Below are 9,341 nucleotides of genomic sequence, written 5' to 3' on the forward strand. Positions count from 1 at the left end.
TTCTCCAACTGCGAGTGTCCAGCTCTTCAGACGTTAGTGGAGCACGTGGCTGTGAGCAACGCTCCAATGGAAGGAGTGCTGTCCATGGTGAAGAATATGCACAGACGAGAGAAATAGGATGAAAGCTGACCATGTCAAGGCTGAACGTTTTGTTAAAGTCTGCTTTAAGAAGTCATGTAGCGAGTTCCATGAATTTATTTGTGGAAGGAAGGTCCTGTTGAAGGGGCACCAAAAAAGATACCTTTCAAACAAGTACTCCAGTCACTTATACATACTGCAGGTTAGCAGGCAAGAATTAAAATAGCATTTAACATTATTTTTGTTAAGCTGTGTATTTGCCCTCACAAACTTTATTAAGGAACATTCTGGTGCACTTGTCCTCAAACCAAAAGGTGGCAACCCTAGGAGCAATGCCAAATCCTGTGAGGAAGACAGGTCCTAATAAAAAGGCTATACAGTGTTGTACAGTATTTATGTTATTGCAAGCTCTTGCTATGACAGTCTTTGAGTAGTGGCTTGGCATTATATTGACAGGCGTGACTGGGAGTGTTGAATTGGTGGAGTGGAGTCTACACAACTGCCATGAGCAAGGGGGTTATTACTCCTGATTGGGGTTAGCCACTCCTGCCAATTCTCAACGTTGACTAGGGATAATGTCAATAAATCCACCCTCCAGTATAAGAAATGTTTTGACTTTGTTATTTGCAAATATTTATTTTTCCATTTCAACAAGAGTCTGACACTCTTCCGAAACGAGTATGATTTTATTTTCATATGCTGAAGTGGATCAGAAAACATTTTACCGTGGCACGCAAAACAATACAGCAATCCTGTACCGCCAGGCAGCTCTTTGGGGTTTTGAATATGATTCTGAACACAGAGTAAGGAGAAAAACAAAAGCATCAAATTAGTCAGATATTACAAAACACACTATGCCTCTTGTTAGCTTGCAGCAAGAGAATTTCAAACTGACATGAACTACTGTAATATAGGACCTATTTTGAAAGAATAGGAATAAACATGCTATAGTCTAACACTAGCAAGAAAACACTGTCTGAATCATTTCTGACTGTTTTTACACCAGTAAAATTATTGCATTGCTCCCTGAGAATCTTGAACTGGACTTTGTACGTGTGCCTAATTATCTAACTGTAAATGAATACTGTACTGCACAGTAAACATTCTGCCAGCAAACAAGCAAACAGCTTATCTGTCTTATCCCTTCTGTACATTCTTTCAATGGCAGTAGCATGTTTCAACATGCTAATCAGATATCAATGCATTATACTATACACTATTCAGATAACATGGCGTTTTTAAACAGCTTTGTCACTAAGGGGCCCCTTTTTGCCTTGAACAGGTCATTGTGCTTTTCGAGGTGCCATGATGAGATATTCTAGACAATATGGCTTATTAAAGAAAGGTTCTGCCACTCCAGAGATGAATATTGCTAGACGAATATCAGTTGCTTCTGATTACAACATCTTTTAATGCTCCTTTCTTCATAATGTTAAGGTGCTATGAGTTCAAGCTGCTCTTCATTCTAGTTGCCTGCCAACCAGAAAAAGTCCAAAGTGGCAGATCACTAGCTGGCACTCCCTGTTACTTTTATGAAGACACACTAGCTGTTCTGGCCAACATTAAATAAGTTTATGGGAGACAGCTGGAACTGAAGAGCAGCTCCTCAGCAGAGGCTTATGAAAGAAAATCCATAACCATTCGGAATGCTTGCCAATAGAAAAGAAGAAAATTACATTTGAAGTACTTGTTTTTTAAATTACAATAAGGGTCAACATTCTGGCCAGGGTAAATTGATCATTTTAATTCATTCTTTTCTATTTATGGGGATATTGCTGTAAAACAAAGACATTTAATGATTGCAGTGGCTCTTAGCCATCATGAACTATATCTTCAAGTACCACAAACAACTTTCCATTCAACATTAATAAACATCCAGCAGGGGGCACACTATTAATTTCCTGATTTGAGAACTGTACAGCTGTCGAAATAATGCACAGCTCAGCAGCAGAAGAATCCTGCATAGTATGTTCAGCAGTCATTAAGGCCTCAATTCTAAATTGGATTTGTTCTTTAACATTATAGTAAATTGAAAATAATCCTTGGCAAACATGTGCTGTGGTGATAACATTGGGTTATGCCCCCTGTTGTTACTGTCTGCAATCTATAATAAGGAATACCTGCTTGATTAAACAAGAATGAAACACAGTAAACATAGTCCTCAAATCAGAAAACTAATATTGTTAAACTGCTGCTGAACAGGTTCAGAACAAGCTAGAACCTAATTAAAAGCTGCATCAAACCCAAACATATTTAATCAAGCTCTAATAGAGATGAGTTGAAAATACAGATTATACAGATACTGTTGTACCAAACATATTAACCCAACTGTAACCCAATGGGTAATTCTGTTACAGGAGACCACAGCCTGGCACTAGCAGGAATTATACTGTACAGATGATGGACTCATCCTGATGGGTAATTCTGTTACAGGAGACCAGGGCCTGGCACTAGCAGGAATTATACTCAATTATACTTCTCATACTCATTCGTATAGCAAGAAGTCTTTAAACAGTGATACTAACCTGATACTATACAGTGTAGAGTGGTAATGTTCTAAACCTATACTGGCAAACGTTTTCATGAGGATAGAGAAACAGGCTGTGATTAATTGAGCCACTTATTAACATTACTATTGAAAATATTTATTAAAACAAATCTTAGGGTGTCAGGATTAAAATCTGCCACTGTGTAGGTTCGGTTGTAAAGGACAGGATCAATCAAGTTTCTACAATTTAGGGCAGCAGGGTTATGATCCTCCACTTTGCAGCTCTTTACATTGAAGCACAGTGTTATCATGCTGTGTGTCATTCACATATGCATTGAAGTACAGTGTTATCATGCTGTGTGTCATTCACATATGCATCGAAGCAGTGTTGTCATGCTGTGTGTCATTCACATATGCATTGAAGCACAGTGTTATCATGATGTGTGTGTCATTCACATATTCATTGAAGCACAGTGTTATCATGCTGTGTGTGTCATTCACATATTCACTGAAGCACAGTGTTGTCATGCTGTGTGTCATTCACATATGCATTGAGCTAGTGTTGTCATGCTGTGTGTCATTCACATTTGCTTTGAAGTACAGTGTTATCATGATGTGTGTGTCATTCACATATTCACTGAAGCAGTGTTATCATGCTGTGTGTCATTCACATATGCACTGAAGCACAGTGTTGTCATGCAGTGTGTGTCATTCACATATGCATTGAGCTAGTGTTGTCATGCTGTGTGTCATTCACATTTGCTTTGAAGTACAGTGTTATGCTGTATGTCATTCACATATGTATTGAAGCACAGTGTTATCATGCTGTGTGTACCATTCACATATTCTTTGAAGCACAGTGTTGTCATGCTGTGTATGTCATTCACATCTGCATTAAAGCATAGTGTTGTCATGCTATGAGTGTCATTCCCTTACATTATGCTCGTGATGTTTTGTTTTTATTTTTTTGTTTCTTTTTTTTCATATCAAATCAGTGTCTCAAAATTCTTCATAGGAAACTGAATAATGGGCAACTGATAACTGGAATTTCAGCTCATTTCAATAAAGCAAAATATTTTTATATTTCTGAAAAATAATTTTCTCTTTCATATTAGTTTATTATATTATTATTATTATTATTATTATTATATAATAATATAAAATAATAAATATAATAATAATAATATAATTACGTCACAGTGTCTTGAGAATTAATGAATTACAAACTATTATTTTTAATCATGACTACTTTTTTAAAAAACATTGCAAGTTCAACCTTTGTAACATACTGCTGACAAAGTGACTATATATATATATATATATATATATATATATATATATATATATATATATATATATATATATTATATATACAACTTCCAAAAAAAAAAAAAAGATTTTTTTTTTTTTAGAAATCTGTAGAAAATTAATTAAAAATAAAAACTGAAATAGCTTGGTTGGATAAGTGTCCACCCCCCCCTTCCCCCCCCGCCCCCCCCCCCCCCCCCCCCCCCCCCCCCCTTGTAATAGCAATCCTAAATTAGCTCAGGTGTAACCAATCACCTTCAAAATCACACACCAAGTTAAGTGGCCTCCACCTGTGTTAAATTGTAGTGATTCACATGATTTCAGGATAAATTTAGTTTACAGTTCCTGTAGGTTCCCTCTGCTGGGTAGTGCATTTCAAAGCAAAGACTCAACCATGAGCACCAAAGCGCTTTCAAAAGAACTCTGGGACAAAGATTTTGAATGGTACAGATCAGAGGATGGGTATAAAAAAAATTTCACAGGCCTTGAATATCCCTTGGAGCACGGTCAAGACGATTATTAAGAAGTGGAAGGTGTATGGCACCACCGAGACACTGCCTAGATCAGGCCGTCCCTCCAAACTGGATGACTGAGCAAGAAGGAGACTGATCAGAGAGGCTACCAAGAGGCCAATGGCAACTTTGAAGAGCTACAGGCTTTTATGACCAAGACTGGTCAAAGTGTGCATGTGACAACAATATCCCAAGCACTCCAAAAATCTGGTCTGTATGGTAGGGTGGCAAGAAGGAAGCCATTATTCAAGAAAGTCCATCTTGAATCCTGTTTGAAGTATGCAAAAAAAAACTCTGTAGCCATTCTGTAGCCATGTGGCAAAAAGTTTTCTGGTCTGACAAAACTAAAATTGAACTTTTTGGCCTAAATGCAAAGCGTTATGTTTGGTGCAAACCCAACAGCGCATCACCCAAAGAACACTATCCCTACTGTGAAGCTTGGTGGTGGCAGCGTCATGTTATGGGGATGTTTCTCATCGGCAGGGGCTGGGGCACTTGTCAGGAGAGAAGGGAAAATGAATGGAGCGAAGTACAGGGAAGTCGTTGAGGAAAGCTTGCTGCCCCCTACAACAAAGCTGAAACTGGGACGGAAGTTCAACTTTCAACATGACAATGACCCAAAGCACACAGCCAAAGCTACACTGGAGTGGCTAAGGAACAAAAAGGTAAATGTCCTTGAGTGGCCCAGTCAGAGTCCTGACCTAAATCCAATCGAAAATTTGTGGCATGACTTGAAGAATGCTGTCCATCAACACTCCCCAAGGAACTTGACAGAGAATGAACAGTTTTGTAAAGAAGAATTATCAAATATTTCCAAGTCTAGGTGTGCAAAGTTGGTAGAGACCTATCCCAACAGACTCAAAGCTGTATTTGCTGTCAAAGGTTCTTCCACCGAGTATTAACTCAGGGGGGTGGAGATTTATCCAATTATGATATTTCAGTTTTGTATTTTTAATATAGAACTTTTTTCCCCTTAACAGTGTGGAGTATGGTGTGTAGATAAGTGGAAAGAAATCCTCATTTAAATGTATGAAACTCTGAGGCTATGCTCGATATCCTCGCTCATATATAGGCATATATATATATATATATATATATATATATATATATATATATATATATATATATATATATATATATATATATTGTGAGATAGCAGGGAGGGGGTTAAATCCTTCCCTGCTAAAAACCTTGTGAGAATGCACATTTGGGTGTTATGGGGTTTAATTGTGTAATTGTTTTATTGTTTAGTAATCCCCTGCACCTGGTGGTAATTGTAAATTAGAGCCAGGTGCAGGGTATTTGAGAGGCAGCCAGTCTGTTCCAGGCTGCTGCTGAGAGAAGAGCCCGACTGTGTGAGTGAGCAGTCGTATTGAGGTATTGTGTGAAGGTGTGTTTTTGAATGTTTGTGGCAGGTAAACGGTTTAGCCGTCCTGCGTGATAGTTAGGTTCCTGTTTATGTTTAGTGAGTGCTCCAAATAGGAGCTAGGTGTTTGTTTTGTGTTTATTTCATTTTGTGTTTATTAAAAGTGCGCGTGAGCGCTGTTTCAGTAGAATCCTGTGTGTTGGGTTGTGATTCAGAAGGGAGAAGAACCCGTGAGAGCCTGTGTGGTGAGCAAAAAGGTGACATATATATATATATATATATATACATATATATATATATATATATATCTTATATATATATATATATATATATATATATATATCTATCATTAAATATATAGAGGGAGAGGGAGAGAGAGAGAGAGCTCTGGAAAAAATTAAGAGACCACTGCAAAATTATCAGTTTCTCTGGTTTTACTATTTATAGGTATGTGTTTGGGTAAAATGAACATTTTTGTTTTATTCTATAAACTACTGACAACATTTCTCCCAAATTCCAAATAAAAATATTGTCATTTAGAGCATTTATTTGCAGAAAATGACAACTGGTCAAAATAACAAAAAAGATGCAGTGTTGTCAGACCTCGAATAATGCAAAGAAAATAAGTTCATATTCATTTTTAAACAACACAATACTAATGTTTTAACTTAGGAAGAGTTCAGAAATCAATATTTGGTGGAATAACCCTGATTTTCAATCACAGCTTTCATGCGTCTTGGCATGCTCTCCACCAGTCTTTCACATTGATGTTGGGTGACTTTATGCCACTCCTGGTGCAAAAATTCAAGTAGCTCAGCTTTGTTTGATGGCTTGTGACCATCCATCTTCCTCTTGATCACATTCCAGAGGTTTTCAATGGGGTTCAGGTCTGGAGATTGGGCTGGCCATGACAGGGTCTTGATCTGGTGGTCCTCCATCCACACCTTGATTGACCTGGCTGTGTGGCATGGAGCATTGTCCTGCTGGAAAAACCAATCCTCAGAGTTGGGGAACATTGTCAGAGCAGAAGGAAGCGAGTTTTCTTCCAGGACAACCTTGTACTTGGCTTGATTCATGCCAAAGCTGCCCGATTCCAGCCTTGCTGAAGCACCCCCAGATCATCACCGATCCTCCACCACATTTCACAGTGGGTGCGAGCACTGTGGTTTGTAGGCCTCTCCAGGTCTCCGTCTAACCATTAGATGACAAGGTGTTGGGCAAAGCTAAAAATTGGACTCATCTGGGGGTGCTTCAGCAAGGCTGGAATCGGGCAGATTTGTCTTTGTGAAGGACGCATGAATCAAGTCAAGTACAAGGTTGTCCTGGAAGAAAGCTTGCTTCCTTCTGCTCTGACAATGTTCCCCAACTCTAATGATTGGTTTTTCCAGCAGGACAATGCTCCATGCCACACAGCCAGGTCAATCAAGGTGTGGATGGAGGACCACCAGATCAAGACCCTGTCATGGCCAGCCCAATCTCCAGACCTGAACCCCATTGAAAACCTCTGGAATGTGATCAAGAGGAAGATAGATGGTCACAAGCCATCAAACAAAGCCGAGCTGCTTGAATTTTTGCACCAGGAGTGGCATAAAGTCACCCAACATCAATGTGAAAGACTGGTGGAGAGCATGCCAAGACGCATGAAAGCTGTGATTGAAAATCAGGGTTATTCCACCAAATATTGATTTCTGAACTTTTTCTAAGTTAAAACATTAGTATTGTGTTGTTATAAAAATTAATATGAACTTATTTTCTTTGCATTATTCGAGGTCTGACAACACTGCATCTTTTTTGTTATTTTGACCAGTTGTCATTTTCTGCAAATAAATGCTCTAAATGACAATATTTTTATTTGGAATTTGGGAGAAATGTTGTCAGTAGTCTATAAAATAAAACAAAAATGTTCATTTTACCCAAACACATACCTATAAATAGTAAAACTAGAGAAACTGATAATTTTGGAGTGGTCTCAATTTTTTCCAGAGCTGTATATAGATAGATCGATAGATAGATGTATAACACATGCAGTTCAGTGGAAAGTTGAAAACTTTGAAAACCTACTTTTATAGTCTAGCTTTTTTAAATTGAATTTTAGACTGTGTTTCTCTTTAATCTCTATACAAATGTATTATATTTAGATTTTTTTCTGTTTTTTACATTAGCTTTTTTAAACTGATTTTTTTTATTTCTACAGTCAGTATTTTGTATGTAAGGCGCTATATAATAATCTTTATTTTTTACATAGCGCCTTTCATAGTGGACCACCATCACAAAGCGTTTTACAGAGAAAGGCTGTGAACTGTGCATTGTATGGATAGTCACTTACAATAGGACATTGATTTAACATCTCATCCGCAGGGTGGAGCACAAGGAGGTTAACTGACTTATTCAGGGTCACAGAGTGAGTCAATCTGTGGTAGAGGTAGGATTTGAACCGGTGACCTTCTGGTTACAAGCCCTGGACTTTAACCACTGGACAACACATAAATAAAGTATGATTTTACTAGGTAGTAATTAATTTATTTATCAGTAACTTGAAAATGAAGCTAAAATGAGCTGCAACAGCAAACTACCTCTATAGGCAATGCACTGCTGATAACTTTAGTTGACTTCCATGTAGTTGGATTCCTTATAAATTGGATACTTCAGCTGCAGGGAGTTAGAACTGTAATGCCTGATTTAGACCACAAGGTAGCAGAATCATACAGTCTTATGAACTGATCCCAGATCCCAGAAGTATCAGGAAGCATTACAATTATCATGTATTGGTTTTGTAAAACTATGGCACAGGGCTGCAGCAATGTTATAGTTTGCTGGTCCTTGAAGATGACTTACCGTGGGTCCTGACTACAAAGTAAGTACCTACAAATCCCACGTCATGTTACAGGTTTTACAACAAGGCCTCTTCATCCCCAACTCCAGATAGTGAGTGTATGCAGGTTTATCTTCCAGCAGATCTTATTTTGGTCTGTCCTTATTTTCAGTCAGTTTACCAGGGTGTTTTTTTTTTTTTTTTTTTTATTCTCTTCCATCATTATTCCAGATTTGGCACCTACAATCCATCCCAGCCCAGATATTGTTCCTGCAGTACCTAGAAGCCCACTGTGCAGCTGCAATGCTTTCCAGCGCATGCAGAAGACAGTAGTCATTGCCTCTCTGGTTGGTAACTGACAGAGTTGAGTTCAGTAATATAAAGTCGCTTCTATCTGCTCCACAATGGAAAACATCCATCTTTAAGTGAAATTAAGTACCAGTTAAATAGACAGCTACTGATTCTCAAATAATAATGCTTACATTTTAATCCATATGTGACAGGGTAGGGCCAATGGCAAAGCTTGTTACTGTCAGGGAGAGAGACTCAGACACAAGAAGCTCTCTGGTCTCTGAAGACCAGGGTTGAAAACCACTACCGTAGTACAGAAATTATTCATATATTATTACACATCATTTAAACATAATCTTTAGAAACAACGTGCATTAATCAAAAGGAAAAAGCTATGATACGGTCTGACCAGAATACAGAGGCGTTTATATATCCTTTTACAACTAGATGTGCTATAAGTTAACATGCTAAAAAAAAACGACACGC

The sequence above is a fragment of the Polyodon spathula genome, chromosome 2, assembly GCF_017654505.1.
Source record: "Polyodon spathula isolate WHYD16114869_AA chromosome 2, ASM1765450v1, whole genome shotgun sequence".
Lineage (NCBI taxonomy): Eukaryota > Metazoa > Chordata > Actinopteri > Acipenseriformes > Polyodontidae > Polyodon > Polyodon spathula.